This window comes from Sparus aurata, chromosome 18 (assembly GCF_900880675.1).
Source record: "Sparus aurata chromosome 18, fSpaAur1.1, whole genome shotgun sequence".
NCBI lineage: Eukaryota > Metazoa > Chordata > Actinopteri > Spariformes > Sparidae > Sparus > Sparus aurata.
This window is the reverse complement of record NC_044204.1, coordinates 20,222,291-20,234,407: the sequence shown is the minus strand read 5'-3', so window position 1 is coordinate 20,234,407 and position 12,117 is coordinate 20,222,291.

Here is a 12,117-nt window from a genome sequence, read left to right as displayed (position 1 = left end):
TATATATATATATATATATATATATATATATATATATATATATATATATATATATATATATATATATATATATATATATATATATATATATATATATATATATATATATATATATATATATATATATATATATATATATACATATACATAATATAGGAGCTCATTCAGTAACGGCACCTTATGATCACCTGCCGTGCGTGCATGTCACATGTTGCTTTCACCTACACGCTCCCTCCTCAAAACGCTGTCTGATCTGACTGCACCTGTGTCAGAGACTGTCATTTTGATGTATTTTTACACACTGGGCTCGTTTGAAAAAAAGGCAAAACGCAAGACAAAACGACAGTCACTTGATTTAGCCGTCACGAACAGAATAGATCCAGTGAAGCACAATGTATCCGCATCCAAGTGACAGGAGTCTTAATGACTTTTCTCAGATGAAATGGATGAGCTTGCATAGGAGAAGCTCATTCATTTCGGCGCCTCAGGTGTAATCGGTGAGCGAGAGCCTCCAGCAATCTTAGGGAACAGACGCATTTTCCCGTCAGATCGAATGTAAAAACATTTACAGGATAAAACACATATCACAGCTCTTGCAAATTCTCACCCATAGTTGCCACGTTCGCTTGATGCTACATGATTCTTCCTTTATTTATTTCATCCTGTTATGCTCAATATGTGTGGGCCTCTTTGATTTCACTAACTGTTGTAAATCAATCTGTCCCACTTGAGTTTAGAAGATCAGGATGAACCAACACCTTCTAGTTTAATCTTTTGAAAAGTGGGATGAAACAGATAATGTGTGATTAATTAGTTCTACAAATCTTTGAAGTGTTTTCATTTTTTTCCCTCCTCAAATCACCCTTAATTGAAAGGGTTTGCTCACAGTCTTAAACACCCCTACCCTTCGTTACAAAAAGAAAAACAGCTTATCCTTGCGAGAAGTTTCTGTGTGGTATGTGATAAAATGGAGGGCTGCTGCCTTTTTGAGCGATGCTGAGGATCTGGCTGAAGGCAGATGGAGGCCAGGGGTGTCAGTTCTGCTGCAGTACGGAGCTGCGCCTCTTAAAAAGAAAGCATTCGCTCTCTCGCTCTCTCTCTCCACTGCCGTGTCTGGATGGATATGCCAATAATCAGACAGTCACCTTGGTAATAAGGACAAAATAATGCTATAATAATGGGCAGGAGCAGCGTGGCAGGACTTTAATACGCAGACTCAACAAAGGTGACTCACAAGACTGTTTGTTTTCACAGCTTTGGGTAATTCTGGCTTTGTATTCCTTTAATGTAGGGGAGAGGGGCAGGGAGGAAACCATGCTAATTATCCTTTGTCCTTTATCGTAATGGCCTTTCATCATGAAACACCCTCTTAATTTCTCTGCTTTCCCCGTGGCCAGTTAAATCATTCCAGAGGAGGAGCCTTATGCATACCATGAATGTACAAGTGTGTATCAGCATGGACCTACTTTCTCCGCAGGCTGTCGGAAGCTCTTGTTAACCTTAACGCAGCGCAATGCACAAGACAAGTGAAGTTTAGGAATGTGAAAATAAAGAGTGGTCTTCAGTAATGTTAATTTTTAAATGTCATTCCGGTTTTTACATTCCTTCCATGTGAGTGCGCAGAGCTACATGGGGATTTTATATGCAATCACAAAGCATTTAAATCATCAGCGAAACATTATTTTGGTTCTTAATCGCCTGTAAGCAATGTGGATGACTTCTAAATATCATTAAAATCATAATTTTAGTTCAGATTTGTTGATCTGAATTTGCATTCATGCATTATTTGACTGAACTTTTATCATTTATACATAAAATACAAAGCGACTGTCTGCTAAATGCCTTGAGGTTTATTTTCTGCAAAGGTGAGCAGCACATCAGACATCAAGTCTTACCTCATCATGTGCAGATGCTGGTCACATTAGCGTGCATAGAGGCGGCATAATTAACTTGTTTGTGAGCATATTAGCAGCCGTATCTCAGTGGTTAGGACTGACATTTACATCCAGCATTGTGACACTTAATCAAGGCAAAAGCTCCGATTGAGTGGGATGAAACCCAAGTTTTAAGTTGAAGATGTTTACAGATTTTCTCACAGATTCATACGGTTGCGGTTGCTTTCAGCCACAAGGAAACCACTATAAATAAATATCCCTTTGTTGAGCTGGGGAACAAAAACGTTGGTCCTCAGTTTTTACCTACAGTTTGTTGGTTTTTAGTTGTGTGTCGGTTGCAACAAAGAAAAACATTATCTTTTCAGTTTAGACCTGTCTGCACAGATGGGTAGCCTTGTAAAGAAATGTATATGAGAACTGTGGGACATGGTCTGTTACACTGTATATTGTGTTCAAATATGCCTCTTTCATATATTAAAGGATTTATGATAACAGAGGTGTGGTTTTCCTTTTTATCTCAAGCAATCACAGGCAGCAAGTGCTTTTACTGTAGTGCTGTATTTACAGATTTAATTTAAATACTTTACCCTGTTTTAAACCTCTATTCCACTGCATTTCAGGGGAAATGCAGTACTTTTTACTCCTCGCTACATGTACTGTCTACTTGACACCTGTGGTTAGAGATTATTTTTCAGATTGAGATTTTACATATCACACAAATGACTGGCTCATAAAACACGATAATCCATGGTAGGCAAAAAGTAGATCGAATCGGTGCCACAATGAGCGGTGTAATAAGGTGCAGTATGTAATAATTGGTCACCTGTTGAAATCATATGCAAATCGAATAAGGGGGAGCCTGTCACCAGCATAAACCTATGCTAGCTGCTGCTAACTGTGCTACATTTAGCTGAGTTAGCAGTGGAGTTAGCAGTCTGGCCTGTGAGCGCAAAGTACTGGGGAATGTTGGTGTTTACGCCGCTGGCCATGAAGCCCTGGACTGGTACCGGCCATTGCTAGCTGGCCAGCATACTCACTTCAGTAGATATCTACACTACACAATACATAGACGTCATGTTGTCAAACCCGTTGATAGCTTGACAAATTGAGTACGTTTTTGTGTATGTTTTAAAACAAATTTCATACATATTGTATCTTTAAAAGGCTACTTTTATATTAATACAAAGAAATAATATTATATCGGCTATCCAATTTGACTTCTGATATATAATCACAGGATTTCTGCTTGTTACATCATTTTGTTCAACACTTCTGTTTTGTTTTAAGGATCTGAATAGTTCTTTCATGAGGAGGGAAGGTCTCAAGATGCTGAGCAATGTTAATCACTGAAATTAATTGTCCCAGTTTCACTGGAATGATGTTTGTAAAGTTTACTATAATTAGGCAATGCTTTAATTTTACCATATGGTGGATGAGTATGGAAGTTAAATCAAGTCATTAATCAAGAGCATAGATTTTCAGTTTGAGAGCATGATTTCATTCCTTTTCAGTGACACAGCTCCTTCGCGTGCTCAGATTTTTTCTCCTCATGCTCACATTTTGTGCTTGCATTTAAATTTCTTCTGCTTTCTTTCAAAATGTCTGCTTAAAGTAAAAAATCACATGCCTGTGTTCACATTTCTCCTTCTTGCAAACAAAAATGTCGCTCGCATTCAAATGTGCCCTCTGCGCGCTCAGGTCTAAGTGCACGCGCTCAGAACACACACCTGCTCACAGGTCAAGTTCTGCTCTCGGATCTCTCTTCTGCTCACGGATTTTTCTTGCGTATCAACACTGTCAACCAATAGAAGGCCGGCTACTGTTGACCAATCAGATTATACCCGCTTCTTTGCGGATGCGTTCGCTGTACTTGAAGGAACGTCTCATACGGACGGGCACTGTTTCTACCGGGTTTATCTACTTCCGTCCTCCAGGCTGTTAAATGTGGTGGTTCCCTTTATTTTATGACGACTTTTGGAATAAAATATCAGTTAATCAACACACGAGCGCCCGTGCTTTTCATTACAATAGCTACATACATCAACATAAAGTAGAACAATAGCGGCTCTACTTTCGCCATATTAGCCAATAGCCAGTTACCCAGGCAGCTGGATATGTTATATAGTATAAAAACTTAAGGGTTAACATGTTTGAGACGATAGTACAGCGGTTGAGAACATTAATTTATGATGCTTTCTGCATCATGGGACGCTGGTTCGCATCCCGGCCCCGGCGTACAGAGTTGGGTGTAAATGTACCGTATATTATCAAATAATAGTCGCGTGTCAATTAACCGCAGGGTCCCCTTTAAACGCCGATGCAGGTGTATATTTTGATAAATAACCGCTGGTTCCAAATAAATGCTGGGTCTAATTCATTTATTCTTTTTTAATCAAGGAAGAAGACGTGACCACTGACACTGCACGTTTTTCTTCTTCGCCTTTTTCACGCGTTGTGCTGCTTTCTGTCAGTCAGTATCACACTGATGATCGCCATGGCTCCGGTGCAGCAACAAAATAAAAAGTATGACTTGAAATTCAAACTTTCTGTCGTAAAATATGCAGAGGAAAACTCGGGAAAACCGTGAGTGACAGACAGCAGAGATGAGGAGTTTGCAGCGAGTTCTAGTTGGATGAATCGTTTCCTCCGCCGCAACTTGCAGGAGGATGCCAGAGAATTCACCGAGAAGCTGGCGAAGTTTGTGACATTTTCATTCCGGATTTTGAGAGGAAGGAATTAAACGCCTGTTCCAAATAAACGCTTGGTCTGTTGAGTGATTGAAACAAATAAATGCCGCAGCTATTATTTGGTATTTTACGGTATGATAGCTCGCTCGGCCGGGGAGAGAGACATTGATCACAGTGCTCAGCTGCAGACACAGCAGAGATGTGACGAGACGCGACTCATCATGACTGACAGGCATCAAGGCCACTCAGCGTTACCTTACTGACCCGCCCCCAGATATTTCATTCACAAAAACAGGGCCTGTGGCAATTCTGGACAGCTGTTTTTTTTTTTCTTCTTTTTTTCTTCTTCTTCCTTCATGGGCCCCCTAACAAACGCTTAAGAAGAGATGGTGGGTAAACATACGTGATTAAAAAGGTGTAATGAAAAATACGCTATGATGATAGAGTATTTTTCATTCATTACACGAGCGAGGGTGCCGGCCGGGCCGGGATGCGAACCAGCGTCCCATGATGCAAAAAGTAATATGAACAGGAGTCCATAACCGCTGTACAATCATCACAATCATACCCACAGTTCACTATTTATACTATATAACATATCCCGCTGCCTGGGCAGTTGGCTATTGGCTAATATGGCGAAAGTAGAGCCGCTATTGTTCTACTTTATGTTGATGTATGTAGCTATTGTAATGAAAAGCACGGGCGCTCGTGTATTGATTAACTGATATTTTATTCCAAAAGTCGTCATAAATAAAGGGAACCACCACATTTAACAGCCTGGAGGACCGAAGTAGATAAACCCGGTAGAAACAGTGCCCGTCCGTATGCGACGCTCCGAAGTACAGCGAACGCATCCGCAAAGAAGCGGGTATAATCTGATTGGTCAACAGTAGCCGACCTTCTATTGGTTGACAGTGTTGATACACAAGAAAAATCCGTGAGCAGAGGAGAGATCCGAGAGCAGAACTTGACCTGTGAGCAGGTGTGTGTTTTGAGCGCGTGCACTTAGATCTGAGCGCGCAGAGGGCACATTTGAATGCGAGCGACATTTTTGTTTGCAAGAAGGAGAAATGTGAACACAGGCATGTGATTTTTTACTTTAAGCAGACATTTTGAAAGAAAGCAGAAGAAATTTAAATGCAAGCACAAAATGTGAGCATGAGGAGAAAAAATCTGAGCACGCAAAGGAGCTGTGTCACTGAAAAGGAATGAAATCATGCTCTCAAACTGAAAATCTATGCTCTTGATTAATGACTTGATTTAACTTCCATAGATGAGTCAGCCAATAGAGGGAGACAAATAGTGACTGTTCAGACACAGACACACTTCTACTGTGACTTCATCTTTGTGACCTGGCAGGCAGCAAACATCCAATGCCAAAAAATCAAGATATACTAAACAAAGCATTCAGACAGCACCAGCGTGTGTATTTGTTTGGTTTTTTTTTTGCCAGTAATGGCTTTTGGAGATCAGCTAGAAACTATACAAATTCATCCAGTAACCTGCTATTACAGCTCTGCCTAAAGATGTGGAGATCAAAGAGAATACATTCAACTAAATTAATCCATCAACTTCAGAGCTATTGACATTTTTCTTCTACCATGCATCTCAAAGATGAAACGCTCGACTGGAGCGGCATGAACAAAGTGGAGCAGTTTCCTTGACAATGAACGAACGACTTAATGGACACAAGCTTCAGTGCTCTTATGGCCTTTGTGTTACAGTTTGTAGCCACCGGGAACAGCAGCGGATGATCATTTGTAAACCTAGCCAGCCTTGAAAATTTATGAATTTAGTGTCGCACCTGTTTACATAAAGCATGGGGCTTCACGGCCGCAAGGACAGCCGCTGCAGCTGAGCTTTATCCTTCTTGATTTGATTTAAAGCGGCTGCTACCATGAGCATTATCTGTCCAATAAAAAGAGACTGGCCTTGCAAATTGTATCTGCACAGGAAACATCATGTACAGTAAGCAGCCACAATCAGTTTCCATTCCATATCCGCATAGTTCATCATTTAAACGCATCTGATTGATACTATTTATAGAATGCAGTTCAGTGATATCACTGCTAGATACACGGTCCATCCCCTTTATAAAGGAAGATTAAAAACTGTACCACGGATCTGCAGTCTCTTTTACATGTGCTGGTGCTGCTGTTGCTTCCTGAATGTACTCTGTTTTGTAACAGAGCACAATCAGTGCCAATGCATCTGACCTCGTGACCTTAACAGTAGGTACAGTAGCTTGTGTTCCACATGTTAAAGTGGAACTTCGTCGTATCTGTGTATATCACTTAAAAAGAGCTCCAGCAGTCATAATTGAAGCCTGAATCCACGTGCTGGTGGTTTGTTGATCTGTGGTTAAGTCTGAGACCGGTTTGTTTCTTCTCTCTCTTGAGGGTGTAATCTTACCTAAAGCCTAGATTAATCTCATCATCCAGTCTGTGGTTCACTGAGCCCGCTGATGTGTGACAAGTGTGACGAGTGACTCCAAAGAATTTGCTTGAATACCAACTGTGCTTTGAACGCTTCAAATTAAGTTAATAATGGGATAGTCATTCTTGTTCTTTATAACTTCACTACATCATAATAAATACATTAATTGTTAGATAACTTGACATTTCGAGCGCTTCTAAGTCGAAACTTTATAGACTGCTTATCATTTGTTTATAATATCTTTACAATACATTTATTGACTCTAGTGAACCATTACTAAGCTTTTTCATTGCTTTATTAACGGAAAAGCCCACCCAAAAATGACAGTTCAGTTATTATTTACTTAACCGATTGCCGATGGGAAGACAGGTGAAGTTACACAGTTCGCAAAACAGCGTTGTAGCGTTCTCCTTAACAGCTGAAGTAGATGGGGACTTGTTTTAAAATGTCAAAAAAAAAAAACACCAGAAAAAATCGTAACAATGTTCCGTACGCCTCATCCGACGTTATCCGAGTAATCCTTTTTAAAGCCAAACTCTTCACAGTTCGTTTTTGATGAACTTATCCTTTAAGATGGCATATTTCAATGTGCATTTCTAAGCAGTTAACTATGCACTTATCAATAAATTAGGATTTTTGCAGTTGCTGTTGATCTAAAGCAAGAGCGAATCTTCTGTACAACTTGTCTGGTGTAATTCAAGTCCCCTGAATCCCCGAGATACCAAATTGATGTGAAAAGACGCTAAAATCTGCACTGTAGCTACTACGCTGAAAGTGTTAGCGCGCATCCCATCTCAAGCAGGCACACAAGCTCAACTACATGTCAAGGGTTCTAATTGATTTGGGATTCTGAGGCTTCCAGAGACTGGACGATGCCAGACAAGCTGTATGAATCCATTTTCTTTTTTTTTTTTACAGTTTCCATCTACTCCAGTTGTTTAGGAGAATGCTGCAACACTGATCTGCTGTAAAGCTCCAGAAATGTTTTGTGGACCATAAAACTTCATCTGACTTTCCATCAGCATGGGGGGAGGAGATAATGACTGAATTTAAATGTTTGGGACGAACGGTTCTCTACATATAAAGTATTACGCAAATGGTAATCTTGAATGCATGAAAAATGATGTGCACATTTCAACGAGCTGTGCAAAGTGCTCTTTCCTCTTATTTTTGGAAAAAAAAACTTTTTATTATTTTCCTCTCAAGACAATTCAACAGAAGTGCAACGGAGGATGAATAATACATACAGCCGACCTCCCACCCACCTCCGTCCGATGCCCATCCACAAGACATCAAACCCTGACCCCAACCCTGCTGGTCAAGTAGAGAGCTTTTCTAAAAGATGAGTTCCTGTAATGCAGTAAGCACAATAAACAAACGCTCCGATTTGTCAAATGGTGATCAAAAGAAAGCCTGTATAATCACATATCAATACAGTGAGATACTACAACATGTTAGAGTAGCTTTAAAATGAATATGCAATGGAAAAATTAGTTATGTGTGACATTTTAACACTAGCCTTCAGAATAATATCAGTTGTTTTGTCCCAGGTCTGACTTTTGTTTCTTTAATGTCAACTAGAAGGCAGCCTCCTCCTTCTGCTTCTCCAGAACTAAATTATCAGTTGGCTGATCTCCATTGTCCGGGTAAGTGATCCCATGAGATGCTTCTCAACAAGGCTTTCTGTCATCTTGGAGAAGTGTAAGAAGCGACTGAAATGCAAGTGGTATATGTGGTATACGGATAAAGGTCACGCTTTGTTGCCAGAAAGCATCAAAACCACGTGACAACGTGTCTCGCTGATATCCACGGGCAAGACACTTCTCCATTTAGTGGCTGACTGTAAATCAGTCCTTTGTTTTGAGTTGGTGGATGTGAAAACTGTATATATCAAGAATGTGTCTTCTGAGGCGAGGTGGGAGTGAATCATTCTGATTTCTTTCTTTGCAAAAAGGTCACACACGTTCGTTTGCACAGTACAAAGCACAACAAATCAGACTCCTCCACTCATCCAGTCTCATAGCTGCTCTCGCAGTTGTTGAAAGTTCTGTCAAGGTTAAACCTGGACCACCTACAGCAACAGAGCGCTCATTCTTCTTCTTTATAGCTGCTTTTGTGTCACATTTTTATCATAAACCATCCAAATAAGTTTTCTTTCCTGGTCCACATCTCCTGACCACTACTTGAAAATGTTTATGTTTTTTTTCTTCTCTGTTTGGAGTGTCTTTATATGTCCTCCTATTTTTTTTTTTTAAGTCCTGGGAAAAATACTTTGAAAGCGTAGCAGCTTTGAGTTACAGCAGAGAATCAACTTTAGAACAGAAACAAATTAAAAACAACATTCCTTTCCTTGTATGGCCCGAAACTGTGTGAAGTTCCCTTTAACAACATATAAAATGACGAGAACAAAGTGAAAAAAAAGAAAGAAAAAAATAAATAATTTAACTATTTGAATCACTATGGAAATAGATGAATGCATGGAGTTGAACTTTCAGCAAACTACTGTGAAATGTAGTCAAAGTATAATCAGTTCAATCACTTGTAATTCACTACTGTCCAATACTAATTGATTTTGCCTTTGGTATTGAAGATCTTTAAGTTTAAACTTGCGTTAGTGCCAATAAGGAAATAAACATATCTCTTGTTTATATTTTGAACAGATTGCACCAGACAGATAACAGTTCATATTTGTGTTAAGCCTGGCTCCTAGGGGAATAAACGATACACTTTTACTTTGACTTGTAACATTTTGGTGCTTTCTGGGTTATATGGGTAAATGGTCAGAAGGCCACGATTGTCTCTTGACTGTAGAGCCACAGTTGAATATGAGAGTATTAAAAAACTGGCTTACAGTAGTAACCTGTGCCAGGGTGATTCTGATGTGATGGAAGGAGCCTAAAACCCCTCTAATGAGTATGTGGAGAGTTCACATGAGGGGATTTACGGCATGTGTAAACATGTTGGGAAGACTGTTCTGGGAAAATGATGTGATTAATGAACAGTGGGTTCAAACGATTTGATCATATACTGATGGTCTGGTATAGTAGCTACATATGGCATGTGCTACTGCTCACCACATTATTGTAATCTGTTAATGTCAGTCAGATTACCTGCATGTGTGTTTGTTTTTATTCGCCTTCTGTCCACTCTCCTTTTGATGCCGGGCATATAAAAGATTCAATCAAAAACAAAAAGTCCATACTTTGTGAAAGTGCAGCTGCAAAAAGAATAAATACATACACAAATCAGCAGATTTGATGATGGCGTTGTTGACAGTTAGTATGAATGAATCCATCGATAACAGAAACACGTCTTTGTTTTGTTTATTTGTTTGTCTCTCTGTATGTTTTCTGTTTCTTTCCTTAGCTTTGGTCTTGCATTTTCTTCTCTTTCGGTGGATGTATATCAGTGAACTCATTTGACCTCATGCAAATAAAAAAAAAAGGTATTGAGACTAGATGTGGATAAATAGTCGGAAAAAATATTTATACAATTATGACAGTTTATTCTTCTTGTGAGTGTGGGCTCTTAGTAACTCAAAGACTCTACGTAGCTCTGCCGAAGACTCTTAAACCTCTCTAGCATTTGTCTGTTGTTGAGCTTTTACTCTGCAGAATTAACAGTGAGGCTTCCTGTGCTTCGTTGCACCATATCTATGATCATGTGGATGACAGTGGGGAATAGGGTGGGGGATGCAGCCATGCGATGTCTGACTCCGTCCAGGCTGAGCAGCAGAGTTAGATCCACACAGTTTGTAATTAGCCAGTTAAATAGTACAGCAGACTACACGAATGGCCTCAGTTTGACAGTCAGAGAAGAAAAGCCACTTGTTCCTGAGTGGGTGTCATTCTGATTCACAGGATATTTTGAAAGATTTTTTGAATTCTGATTTAGATTGAGCATGGTATGTTAAAGCTTATGCAACATAACTGCAATCCGTGCTGGACATGACTTGAGCAACATCCGAGTCTCTCGCCTCTCGCAAAATGCAAAATTATCAGAGAGATCATAACACAAATACTGAAAAATACAGATTTTCTTTCCTATGGTTCATACTGGATGGAAAACCTGCAGCTTTCCAGTAGTAATCCACCACAGAGACACCAGTTGATCCTTATAAGCATCAATCTTCTAGGAACACCAACTCGTTTAGTGGCAGTGGAAAAGGTTCCTGTGGTTCTTCACAAAGGGTGAGGCCCATGTCAGCCTTCAGATAGGGCTTTTAGTCCCGCTAGCCTGGACTGCAATTGATTTTATTGATGTGTTCTGGGTTCCACACTATCCCTGCCAAACTGTCAAAGGCTCCCTTTCAGAAGCGGGTGACGTCACATCTGCGTCAGCTAACTTGGATAACTTGGACATCACATGACAGTACTCAGCTCCTCTCCTTTTATGTGGTGTGTGTTAAAGGCGCTCTTTCAGAGCAACTAGGGCAGAGATGGAAGGCTCCGAGGGAGATAATGACACATACAGATGTTGCTAGAATTATAAATCTTTGAGGAATCTGGAAAAACATGAATACACTTGATCTTTGAAGTGGTGTGCTGGTTCCTGTTTGTTATTAAATGATAAGGACTGCATCTTCGTGTGAAAAAGAAAAAAATATTTTTAACTCTGATGCTTGGGGTTTGTATCCCACAGTGATCCATAACTCCATATTAGCAGACAGAAGCCTCCTCTTCGACAAGACAAATTGGCACAGACATCGAATGATGTCATGGAGTCTGAGCTTTGAGCCATTTGTTGTGGTCCGACAGACCTGATTGGTTGATGGTCCAATCGAATGACTTTCTGTAATTACCAGAAAAACAGTGATTGAATCAGAGACCAATTTAATTAATGGCAAGAGGGATTGTTGCCGCAGCACAAAACTCACAGCAGTGCTCTTAATCTGCCGCCACCTCAGTCACAGAAACGTGCTGCAGGGTTAAGTTGAAGGAGAGAGTCTCTCAGGCCAGCCATAACTCACCGCAGTGGCTCTGCTTTAAAGACAGAATCACACAGGAGCTAATTGCATGTCACCCATTTTTAGCTGGAATATTTATCTGCGCTATATATATTTATAGTGCCTTCTAGGTGTTCGACAAGAAGAGCAGGAT